The sequence below is a fragment of the Aquila chrysaetos genome, chromosome Z (assembly GCF_900496995.4).
Source record: "Aquila chrysaetos chrysaetos chromosome Z, bAquChr1.4, whole genome shotgun sequence".
Lineage (NCBI taxonomy): Eukaryota > Metazoa > Chordata > Aves > Accipitriformes > Accipitridae > Aquila > Aquila chrysaetos.
Genome location: NC_044030.1, coordinates 10,690,716 through 10,703,677, shown reverse-complemented (window position 1 = coordinate 10,703,677; position 12,962 = coordinate 10,690,716). Strand labels below are relative to the sequence as shown.

The 12,962-nt window shown below is 42.8% G+C and overlaps 1 protein-coding gene across 4 annotated transcripts in view; it reads left to right on the top strand.

The window, feature by feature from the left end:
• KIAA1958 (KIAA1958 ortholog) overlaps positions 1-12,962 on the top strand; it is a 75,918-nt gene that overhangs the window by 18,447 nt on the left and 44,509 nt on the right. For 2 of the 4 annotated variants that reach the window (XR_005931501.1, XM_030004246.2), the window contains exon 1: positions 2,557-2,724. The exons of 1 other annotated variant lie outside the window; for it this stretch is intronic. The gene's annotated coding sequence lies outside the window, so the exon portion shown is untranslated. Of the gene's footprint in view, positions 1-2,556; positions 2,725-10,199; positions 10,346-12,962 lie in introns of those variants that run through there. One more of the 4 variants, XM_030004247.2, reaches the window with a different exon arrangement.

Below are 12,962 nucleotides of genomic sequence, written 5' to 3'. Positions count from 1 at the left end.
TCTTGAGACTTTTGAGAGTCCTCCATGATAGATAGAGCTCTTCTTCCAAAGTCGTCTTTTGTGTGCCAGCCGCCAGTGCCTCTATATGTAAAACATGAATATTCTGGGTTTTCTCTCTGTTTCTTAAGCATGCTCCATCCCTAAATCTCCATGTTGTACCTGCCAAATCTTGCACTGATGTTAGTAACAACTGTGCTTGCTTGAGAACACAAATTTAGCTGTTTTGGCCAAAGCTTTGGAACTTGCCTGGCTAAAGCTTTGTCAGGTTTTTAGATACTCAGGGTCAGATTTTACAGATGTTTACATGCCTACAGAGACTCTGAAAATCCCACCCAGTGGTTGTCCATCCTTTTGATTACATAAATGCCTCTAAGAACTGGGGCCTGGGTTGACTGAGACAGCCGTGGTCAAAGGGACCTTCTCCACGTACATACGTTTAAGGCTCTGTAGCTCCAGTCCCACTGAACTCAGACCTGCAGGCTTTCGAATGCCACGCAGCACAGCCTAGGTAGGCCTAGGTCGACCTCTGTCCCTGAGATCTCTGCGTCTCACTGTCGCTCCCTCCCCGCTTTCTCCATCAAGAGCAACAGCGGGTCAGGCTGCTTGCCCCGTGGAGTTGCCAGCAACTCCTCACCTGTATGTAGGTACAGCATCATGAGGCTTTGAGCTCTTTGGGCACTTTCAGGGAACCCATCTCAGTAATCTTAAAATGTCATCTGTTTTAGACCTTGGTTTAAATTTTAGATTAATCTGAATTGATCAATTATATTATGTTAGAGGCACACAGCTAGAAGTGTTTCCAGGGATAATAGAAAAATTGGCACATAGTTGGGTGCAGCATTTCTAATTTTTTCTTCCACTGGCTGTTGACTACAGGATTTCTGACTGGCTTACATTTGAATGAAAATCCTTGCTTTTACTGGCTCATCTCTAGGGCAGCTTTCATATAACAGTTTTTTCTACATCATGTCGAAGTCTTGTCTAGGAACTTTATTAGGGACTCAGCTGCATGTGATCTGTTATGCATAGTTGGATACAAGCCTGTTCATGGAATAATCTGCTGTCTTTATGTTTCTTGTATTTTTTCAAGTCTGTTCTTTCTTGCAACTCTTTTCTCCAAGTTTTTGTTTTGGTTTTTTTTTGTAGATTTTAAAAAGCAACTGCAGGGCAGGACCTCAGTCTGATACCAATAGTTTAATGATAAGGATAATTGTTGATACTTCAAAAAGTGCATTGTAAAGACAGTTTCAGAATGTTTTTCTTGCTGAGAATTAAGCCCTTGAAAAATCATTTAACATCCCAAACCATCTCTGTGTTTAAAAAAAAAAAAAAGGGAAAACCTAAACCCTTACATTCTAGTGTAGAAAGTGGATTTTCATCCTCATGCAGAAATGATGAGTTCCTGTGATTGTTCTGATTTTCTACAGAAAACAACCCCTCTTGATTTGTGTGGATGGTTAATAGTGTGGTTTCACTGGCACTGTTTAGCCAAATAATGAATGTTTTCAGTATTACCATAGTTACACTATTCCAATTTCCCTTTGCTTAGAAAAGTCCTGAAGTGAGAGAAATCCTACAAATAAAAAACACAGACCAAATCTGGCACAGTAAAGTCATCAACAGAAGCTGCTTGCATTTGCTTGTGAGGAATAGCACAGTATCGTTACGTTGTCTGGGCTGGAACTGAAGGCATTGGTTTTCCACCAAGAATATGGGAGAGTTTGGTCTTCATAATTTGTGTGCAAGTCAACATTAATATTCCTGTTTTCTTTTTAGTAAATTACATGCAGATTTTCTCTTAATACAATTTCTAGGAAAATGAAAGACCAGGGAAAACATCTTGCCTTCAGGCTGTGGTGCTTCATTCTCCTCATTGTAATTCTAAAATTAGAGAGGCTACACACTTCATTGTAAACTCAGGAAATCATGTATTTTAAAGACTTTTCCAAACATGTGGTGCAATTTCTCCATTAAAGAATGACTGTGACCTGCAAGGTGAGGCAAATGCTAGCATCTTTGATACAGTGCGGTTTTATATTCAGATCATCCTGAGAAATGGTGTGAAGAAAGATGCAATTTTGGAACAAATTTTCATAAACAACACAAAAGAACCAAGCCACGATACATAAGCTCCCTGGTAGCACTTTAAAATTTTATTGTTGATACACTTTTCAGAAATGATTTACCAGAAAATGTGTTCATTCTTTAAAAATGTCCTTCACTAGTAAAATATGAGAGATGGCCAAGATTGACTGGAGGCTACAGTTAAAACTCCCTGCCGTGTTTTGCTAATCCTAATGCACAGGCATCTTCTCAAGTACTCCTCTGAGCTGTCCCATTGGTTGCATGGTATAGTGGTGTACACTGATGTCACCATCATATTTACGCTGACGTTGCTGTCCACAGTTATATTGACCAGGCTCGTGGAGGCGCTGTGAATACCGGGGCTTTACCCTGGCACTGTTTCAGCAGAGCTGTTTAATTATTAAGGTGTTGGCTGAAGCAGAGTTCGCTGTCACTGTCATTTCTGCCTCCTCCTCCCCAGAGCACCTTTTATCCCAGAGGCTCCACATCGAGTACTAGAGGTACCTGAGAGTCCCTCCTTGGTTATTGCAAGACCCAGTTCTGGAAAGCAGTGTTGCTGTTGTCACCCCCCCATAGCTTGCTCTGCGTGAGGATGTCAGCTCCTCTATGAAGCATAGCTTGCAGTCGTTAAAAGTGGAGGTAAGAGTTTCTAGCACTTAAAGAGAGGCTGGATTGAGAGAAATGGAGCAAGAGGTCTTAGTCTTGTTTCCTGGAGGCTTGATCCCCATACTACCCTTCAGCCCTACTCTGAGGGCTACAGGGGTGGCTTTGGGCTCTCGTGAACAGTTGGAAATTCCTGGGTAAAATCTGAGCCTGGACTCAAAACCAAACAGCTCCAAAAAGGCTGTTTTCCAGAGCTGTAACATACCTTTACAGCTGTGTTTGAGCACAGCCTGTATATTTACACATGGCTTGCAAAGCTCTGGAAAGAGCTTTAGAGAAAAACCCATGAGCAGGCACTGATGTATGTGGGGTTACGCACTCATGCTGAATTCCTCAGCAAATGTTGTTGGAGCCAGAGCATGGTAAATCACTTGTCCTGATGGTTTTTGTTTTGTTTTCATTTTTTATATTAAATTTTGGTAGGCAAAATGTGAACTCAAAGCAAAAGAATCTGGCTTGCTACAGGGATCAAAAGACTGGTGACTCAGCTAAAAAATGCCATCTGTCAGAGTTAATGATACAAGAATTATGTGAGTGTAGAGGCATATTTGAATTATGCCGCCATAAGGGGGGCTCCCCAAAGAAGAGAGGTCAAAATTCACCCATCCAGGGAAGTGTCTGCAGTGACAGTATTCCTTGGGCAAGTCCAAACTCATAAATAGACATTTGGGCCTGCGTCAATGACCACTGAGCTCAATGGAGTCTTCACCTCGGTGGGTATTAGATCAAGCTCTCCTAAGCAGATTTGATGGTGGATAGTTTGGCTGCATCACAACAGCTGTTTCTTTCTGTGCAGCAGTGGTCCTGCCTGTATTCAAGGAATGATCCACAGTGCAGCGATAAAATGTCAGAGCTGGAAACCTTCATTTTGACTTTGCTGTAGAAAGACACTTTATGAAAAGGACAGATTGGGTTTGAAGGTGTGGAAAAGTGCAGTGTCAGACGCATTACAACCTCGAAGGTAGAGCCAAATTGAAACAAGTGGTAGTTGCACAGCGTTCCATGGGTTTATATCCAGGATAGATTCTGCCCTGATCATCATTCTTGCTACATGTCCTCCACTGTTGCTAGCAGAGAAAGCCATGAGTGCAACTGAAAATGTTTGTTCTCTCCTTGCTTTTGCTCTGGAGTACTTTCCACCATTGTAGGAACGAATGCTGGAGTGAACAGTAGAGTAAATCATTGTTTCTTGTAGGATGATGGAGCATTTATGTTTTTAAAAGCAGGATTTGAGCTGGTCCAGCTGGTGTATTTTTATTTTGAAACTTCTATTCTATATAGAAGCATTCCTAACACATATGTGTGTTAGATCTTGTATTTATTTGGCCACTGCAGCAGGCAGCATTCTGAAATGTAAATGTGAATTTGTTAGTAGCTCAAAGAGAGGTGAGGCAGGGCTAGATTCATCCTAGCTGCAGGAGGAGTCTGATGCTTTAGCAGTTCAGTAATGCAGGACTTGACTTGTGGCTTCAGTTCAAGGACATTTAAAACTGATCGTGTTTTCCCTCCATCAAAACTCTGCCATATTTAAAAGTGCATTGAAAATTGCTATATGGGAACAACCTTCTGAAAACTGGTTGGTGACATGATGAAGACTTGAAAGTTTATTTCTACTCCTTTTCCCTCTCCAGACTTGGAATTTAAGGTATAGCCAGAAATAAATCCACATATGTGCACTGAGCACACAGTTGTGTTCATTCAGTGGTACATATATATGCAAAAAAAACCTCCAACAAGCCCCAAACCGTTTTGCAAGGGGGTGCTTGTTCATTGATTTCTGACATGGAGATGCAACTTGAACTGGAGTGCTTAGGCAGAGATAGTGACGGCACAGGGATGAGACAGGCGAGCTAGATTACACCAGTGACGCAAGCAGCCACAAATGCTGCCCAGCATTGCATGTTGGTGATGTGAAACACCGAATCTGAATGCAGCTCACGGACTGTAAGTAGAGGGGGAAATTATTTCCACGTTAGGTCCCTGCAGTTACCTTCAGCCTGTGCCACTAACCTGGGGACAGACAGTGGTCATCCGATAGTTCATCTAAAAGTCTGTAAGTCTGCAGAACTGCTAGTTCTAAAATTTGCTTTCATTTGTCAGCCTGAAGAAACACAGCTTTCAAGCCAGGGCAGAGTCCATTTCATCCCTCAGGTCTTCACTGCAGACCACAGTAAGAAGTGTCTGTGTTAACAGAATTGGTTATATTTCATTGAGGCTTTGAGAGAAAGTTTCAGGGGTGCAGTTGCTAAATGCTGAATTGAACAAGCAGGATTTCTCCGTCTTCCATGTTTACGCTATTCAAGCACTGTAACTATGTTTACACTATTCAGTGCTTTCAAAATCCTAAAATCTTGTCTGGGTTCAGCTCAGTTGTAAGCAATGTGGAGAGTTAATATTTTACAGGATTACCTTAGTGCTACGGAGCTTCTGGGAAGACCATGGCAGAACATGTCCTTTATGGGATATGCAAGGATGACGCAAGGTCAAAAAAATGAAGTGTAGCACTGCCAAGTGCTTTGACTTCTCTGGAGCTGGAGGTGCTCAGCAACTTTGCTGATACATTCATCGACTGTGGAAAGATCACTTTCCTTTCTGACACGTTCCTTGGAAAGAAGATCCTTCGTCAGCAAGAGGAAGCAGTCCCATGCATTTCTGTACCATTCTCTGATGGTCCTGCTTACTTCAAACGAAGACAAACAAATCAGGCCTATGTTCCTGAGGACTGAAGCTCAGGAGTAGGAAGCACCAGCACAGGGAGTGGCATGGTGGAGGGTTCATGATAAGGACTTAACATGTGTGAGCAGTTATTAGGAGAGTCACAGTGAGCTGGGAGAAATGGAGTGACTGCGGGAGCATAATCATGGACTCAGCGACAGATCAATATGATCATAGTTGAAGACCCTTTACTAGAGCATCAGACATCATTTTATACATTGGTTACATCCGTACATGCGTTTAGCTATTTTACTATTGGTTACACACATTATTCACGCACTGTCCACACGCCTAGTTACACTTAATGATGGGTTATATCAACACTGTACATGCGCATAAACATAAGACATAATTGGTTATACTAACTAAAACATGCGAAACTTGTCTCAGTCTAATTGGTCAAGATAAACTGCCGAATTGAGGTTCTTTGTGCCAAGTTCCCTTTATTGTGGAATGCACACCTGTGTTCTTCTAATTGGTATCTTTCTTTTTTTTGTCTTCTTGTTTATTCTGTTCAAGGCCTTCTAAAGGGTTCTGGAATGCTCTTGTGACCATTAGCTAAATGTGTTCCCACAGAGTGACAACAGGTCAGTCTCAGGAAGCTTAAACTGAGACATTGGTGTTTGGATGAGAAGAGTTTCTTAGGTGACGAGATCCTGCTTAGATCGCTCAGATTTGCTGCACCATCTATGCTGCTCCCTTTTCACCTGCTTCTCCTCTTGGTGCTCTTTTGGTCCCTTTATGAGCCTTCAGCCATGCTGTGCAAGAGCAAGGCTCATGTAGCTCCTGTTTAGTGGGCACTGAGGAAAAAAACCAAAAATAGAAGCAGTGGTGCTTGTAGCGTTACATTTGGATTAAGGATCGAGCCCCCAAAGTGTTCCTCAGTCTGTTCTGCTGTCAATGGATGGATCATTTAATTTTGTGAATGAGGCAGGCTCTTGGGAGGCTCATAGTCCTGTGGCAGTCTTCCGTGTGAAAAGGCAAGGAAACCCCCAAACACTGTCCCCGCCAAATCCTTTTCTGTCTCAGCCAGCTGAAGTAGTTGCACCAGCAAACAGGTTTTGCCACTTTCCTCTGGCTTGCTGTGATGATGGCTGCAGTTGAAGGCGTGCCACATTTGGCAGGGAGAGCATCTTCCCTCAAGACTAACCATCAGCTGAGGAGGAGCTGCAGTCTTGTGCAGCACGTGTGACAGACAACCATGAGATTTTTCTGAATGGAGACCAGCACTACTTGCCTAGAGAGATGTGTGGTTATTTTTTCTTCCTACTTCCCCCTGCACCCCCATCTCAGGAAAGCGTTCTTGTTGCTGCTCCTTGGTGATAGGAATGGTAATTGTGGTTCATTGTGGGTGAAACCCTGGCCTGCTTATTCAATAGCAGAGCTCCTACTGGCTTCAGAAAGCCCAAGATAGAAGTACAGAGGCTCTGAGACACACAAAAGCGAAGGTACTTCCTACACATAAATGACTGAATCGATACAAAATTTGGGATGAGCCTAGAATTGTGGAGGTGGAAAATTACCATGAAGATTTTGGTTTGTTCCTACTGTACATCCCTATTTATTTCTAAATCAGTTCTCAGAGAGCTAAAAACATGAACAAATAGTATAAGCTTACATAATTCGGAAATAGTGATATTGTTAAGGTGAGAGGTTGTTTGTCCCTTGAAGACACCACCTGGAGACTGTACAAAAGTGACAAGGAAACAGTGACAAATGAGCATAGCTGGAGGAATTATCCTCTAGTTTAAGGATACATTGCCAAACTATCTCACAGGCTTGCAGAACTTGCCAGAATTTGTGAGTGTTTCCTCTGTAATTTATACCCTTTTGTTCTCTGGAGACGCATTCAATTAAAAACGTGTTTTTGTAACTGAAGGGAGCCATGTACAGTTTGTGTCAGAGATGGAGGTCTGCCTCTTTCCCCCACGGTGAAGTGGAAGACCTAGTTGATTCATACCTTGCCTATAAGATGTCATTATTTTCTGCATGCTTTCTTTCTTTCCCTCTCTGCTTCTTCTTGTCTCATAGTCTTTCTTTCAAGCAGAAAATAAATTCAGTAGTATTTGAGTTGACATAGAAGTTTTGTACTTCTGAAGTAAAAAATTAGAGAAAATGCACTGACTTGTTCCCAGCCCTTCCAGTTTGCTGGCCTGTTTTGAATGAGTGGTTGTCCATCTCAGTCCTTTGACAAGTTGATGACATCCTTAGCGGTATCATTGAAGAAATCAAAACACCGGGGCAAAGAGGCTGTGCTTTAACTCCACTGTTAATAGCAGTTCCCCCATAGGAGATAGCAAGGAAGGTAATTACCAGTGGCATGATTTTGGGTGCTCTGTTGCATAGCTGGTGCCTCTGGCATTTGGAGAGCGTTGTCTGGGGGAGACATCAGCTCCTGCTGAGTCTGCTTCAGCCTTTTACTTTGGGAAGGAGAAATACTGCCTGTGATCCTGGATTGATAGCTAGTGGAGCTTGTGGGACCGCAGCAGGACCTTTAGGGAACCACAGTACTGCTCTGCCTTCTCTGACAAATGGACACTTGAATTTCTGCTGTTGTTGACTTCAGTCCTTTAGCAATGTTAAGCATTTGGCTTAAGAACTGCTAATAGTAAAAGAAGCCCTAATATTGTCCATTGGCTAAAATCTTGAATGAGATAGATACTTACATTTACACACATAGATACTGACACATGGTGGCCAAACCTTTAATTCACAGTGCTCTCAATCTGTTAGCTAGTAATTGTGTTTCCTTACTTCTAAGTATGAAAAAGATCCTCAAAATGAAGCAGTGCTTCCCCTTCAGATGTTGATGTAGTAACAGCCCAGTATGTTTGGCCAGGACAGAGAGGCTGAAAACAAAGAAGATGTAAAACATTCTGCGCTTCTTTTGCTAGTATGAGAAAGCAGAGCCCAACACACAAGAGTTTGGGACCTCTGAGTGTAAAAGCTGATAAAACATTGCTTCTCCACAAAAGCACTTAGAAGTCATGTTTCAGCTGCTGTAAGAATGGTTTGAAATTCATGCTATGTAAAATGACTAAATGCAGGGTTTTTTACACCTGTCTTTTAATGTTTTAGGATTCAGATTTTAGTTTTTATACAGCTGTGAGATTAGAAAGATTACTTTTTATTATTAACAAAAGTAATTTTTGCATTGTAATCTTACTTGAGAATCTTGGGTTTTTAGAAAACTTACAGTAGTATCAGCCTTGGGATCATATCCCCAGAGCTGGTTAATGTAGCCATGGCTATACTGTTCCCTTGATTTGATCAGCGTGGAAGTTCCTGAAATGCTAATAATCAGTAGTGGTAATAGAATTTCAAACATACATTTGTGTGATGCAAGTTATGCTGTGTCAACTTGTCTAACATTACCCTGGGAAGGAAATCCTTTGCTGACTGCCTGTGAGTCTGTGAGAGGACAGGATCTCAACAAGGTTTCTTACCTTCTTTACATCAAAATGCACCCGTCACCCTCCCTGAGCTGTAGGTCCACCAAACGCACATTCTGGTGTGCAGATGCTGCTGGAGGACACCCACTTCCCACTGCACACCTCTGCTTCATCCCATTTTTTTTCATTCAGCTCCTTCACTGCATTCTCACCTCTGCTGCCTCCTTTCTGGGGGAGCCACATCACAGACTTCCCCGTTTGTCCTGAGGAACCTCCCATGAGGTCCTAAGCAAAACTCCACTGCAACACTCTGATGCACAAGGAGGCAAAGAAGGAGAGGTAATTGAGGTAGCCAGGTCTTTGCTCCCCACCGGTGTTTGTTCATTCTCTGCATGGGATAAAGGGAGGGGTTCATGGTGGCCACAGCTACCAACTGCTGTTACTCCTGGGACTTGCCTGGTGTCAGTGCTTCTCCTCTGGTCATAACAAAGGGCCTGTTCCTACTGCTGTGTGCAAAATCAGGAAGAATTTTGTCTGCATGAAACTAGCTAAGCCAAGTCCCATCCTAGAACATGGAAGAGGGCTGCTTTTCAGAGGTTGCTATTTTTCATTACCCTTTGGTCTCCGAGTAGATCTCCTATGGCAAAGCCCTGGTTCTGGATACAGAAAATATTCCCTTTCCCAAATCAAATGATGTTCCAGTTAATGCATTAACGATTCTCAAGGAATGGTTTTGCAACAATAAGGCTTTCTGGCATAGCATTCTGTACACATTAGTCACTACAGCGACATGTTGTAAATGAGGTCGTAAAAGCTAAACAAGCCATAAAATCAGATTCTTAGTTTAGGGTCCAGATAGCTGCAGTGAATTTCCAGCACCTAGACATGCTTCACTCTGAATTAGATACTGCTAAGCTCTGAACTGCAGAAAAGTGTTGTGGAAGGTTAAAGCTTTACCATCTGTAATGCAGCTAAAATACCAGTGTTATTCACACTGAAGATGTAGCTTGTTTTTGCCAGCTACTGTATGATTTCAGAGTATACATATTAGCAGGTTATTAAGCATGAGTCATCTTATCAAATCTTGCCAGTCTGAATGAAGGACTTATATAATTTTTAAAATTTGATTTAGCAAACAAGAGCAGACTGGCAGCCAGGAGCATGCTGTCTGACTAAGCAGGCAAGGTCCCTCTTCAGGAAACCAGGTAGATTATGATGGATTTGCTGTACTTTCTACAGGCTGTAGAAAGCACCTCCCCACCAAAGTGCCCCTGTCAACTTCTGCTGCGGTTGGAGAACCGAAGACACATTGTTTCTGAATAACTGATGTCTTTGGACTTTCAGCCCTGCACAAACCATCTACACTGTGGCAGTTGACCTGATCTTATTTGCCTGTGGGGAAAATGGTTCTTCAGCCAAACTGGGCTTTCTATCCTCCCAAGATACATCCTGGTTGTGCAGCAACTGAGCAGTTCCATGCTTTCCAACAGGTTTGCACTGATGTAGCTTTGGACTATAGCCCTGACTATAGCTCTCCCTCCTTTCCCCTGTTCACTTTACAGATTGTGCTCCTTGCTGTATGTGAGTATGGTGTTACTCCTCCAATCTCTTGGTGTTTCTTCTGTGGCGGGGTGCATTGTGAGTCCGTATCTTTGAATATACCAGTTAGCAGAAATGTGGATGCCCTGGGGATTTTGACCCCTGTCCAGGTTGACAGTATATCTTTAAAAGGTTTAAAACAAATCACAAAATATAGCAAACAACTTTTAGGTGTTTAAAAGCTGTATGTTTGAAAAGGGGAGTCTTCTCCAGTGCCTAACAGGCTTGCAAGGAGAGGACCTACTGCATTTATTATACTGTACAGAGGCACTGGTCATGCAAGGAGCTTTGTGTTACGGGTGAGGCTGTGAGGTCTGTACCATTGCTGGGGTTTCGTGTGGGCAATAATAGAAGCTGGAATTTGAGTTATTGTAGCAGTTGTTCTCTGTGCATGCACCGTGGCTTGAGCCACTGCAAAAACAAGCTTGAATCTTACACTATTTTAACTGTGTTTCCTAATGATGTGCTTCTTCCTGGTCATCCATTACCCAGGACTTCCCTCCATGTCACGTTTAATTTCAAAGATGTTGGAAAAATACCTAGAAGTTTGCAAAATACCTAGAAAGTCCCATGCTGGGTCCATTCTTGACGGCACCAGTGAGGCACAGTGCCTGGGTGGGGAGGAAAGAGCCATGGCAAGCCTCATGGAGGGAATCGTAGGCAGTACTTGTCCGTTCTGTTTCCAGTTTTGGTTTGCACAGGCAACCCTTTGCCTGGTGAACGAGAGTGGGTGGGCAGGGATATGCAGGCTGCAAAACCATTGAAACACAGCCTCCTCGCTTCCCTTGGCACAAAGCAAACATGGTTATCTGCAGCTAGCTGGCAGGCGTCTTTGAAGAGCAACTGAGTAGGCAGGTAGTAATTTGTGCTGATTTTAGGGAAAGCATTCTCTCGGGCCAGTTAGCCACTGTTTAGCTGTCTTTTCGAGCCACAATGCAGTTCATTTTGCATCTAAAAATGCTTGTGTAGAAGAGGACAGGGAACAAAATAAGGTGTAGCATTGGCATGAATGCTGAATTTCATTTGGGAAAAATGTAAAGGGTTTTTCTGCCTGTATAAAAATATAAGTGAGATGGGAACAACAGGAGCTTCAAGTCTTGCAGGTCATGTTCCCAAAGCACAGGAGGGAGAAGGTTAGGGAGAGCCTCCAAACAGGCCTGCAGAAATGAGCAGAAGTTCCCAGTTACTTTTTAGCTGTCTGAGAAGGTCACCAGAGGTGACTTCTCTGTTACCAGGTGTACACAAAGAGACATGCTCAGGCTTTGCTATCATCTGGCAGCGCTGCAGTTTCTCTGGTATCCCTTCATTAAAATAATGAAAAAAGTTCCACTTAGTTGATTAATAATTTAAAAAATATATTTACCAAATTGAAATTGTATTGAGATGTGATCCCTTGTTTGAAAAAGTGACCTCTAGCAGGTAACAGCTGGCAAGATAGGAACCATGGATGTCGTTAGAGGAATATAAATGTACATTTAATCTCTATTAATTTAGCTGAGCAGCAACCTCAAAACATTCTTAGCCCAGCCTGTGCCCAGCAACCATGACATTTTGAGTTGTTTGAGCTCTTATGTTACTGATCTTCTCCAGCAACTCAGATAACCTTCATTTTTAAAAGTAAGACAATAGTGGAAAGAAAGAGAGACTGTCCAGTTCTGTATTAATAATAGTGAGGACCCTGGGTGAGGGCTATGTGTTGGGGTCCCTCTGTGAAGTGCTGACTTTCTTACAGACCCCTGGAGTCCGAGTTACCTGGACCTGTTGAAGTCAGCTAGAGCTTCACATTTGACTTTGATCTATTTCAGCCACAGTCCTTGAGGATCTTTACAGTAGGGGGTAATAATTTCCCACCTCAGAAATGGACTACTGAGGGGTCCAGTGTACTAGCAGTGGGACTGTGTGAAAACTGGTTTGTGCCGTCTTTCTCAATGTGATCATCGCTCTAAGATTGTGCAGACATTTGACTAACTATATCTCATCTGGTTGTGGTAAAAAAAAATAAATATTGTTATTACAGTAGTTAAGTAATAAAATGCCTGGGTAACAGGAAAATGGGCATTGACTGCAGCTTAAATCTGTAAGTGTGTGAAATACAGAACATTATAAGCAAAATAAAAGTTAAAAAATAATTTTTAACAGCAAGTGTTCCTGTGAACAACCTCCTATAGTAACAGATGATTTAATTTTTAACAGCAAGTGTTCCTGTGAACAACCTCCTATAGTAACAGATGCTTTAGAGCTGATATGAGAGGCCAACAGGCATATACATATGAGCATTCCCACTGCAACCTTAATTTTTTGTCAGGGCCCTGAGGGCACCCATGGGCCTTAAGAGCACTGCCCAGCCTGCCCTGGGACCCCCACCCATCCCCTGCCCATGGCCCAGGAGCCCCATTTCAGCTGAGGCTGTGTCTGTCAGTCTAGTGCCCAATGCCTGGGGTTGGGGCTGCCCCAGCTGTTTGGCCCCCAGCCCCAGCAGTGCCCTGATGTTCATCAAGCAGTGACCAA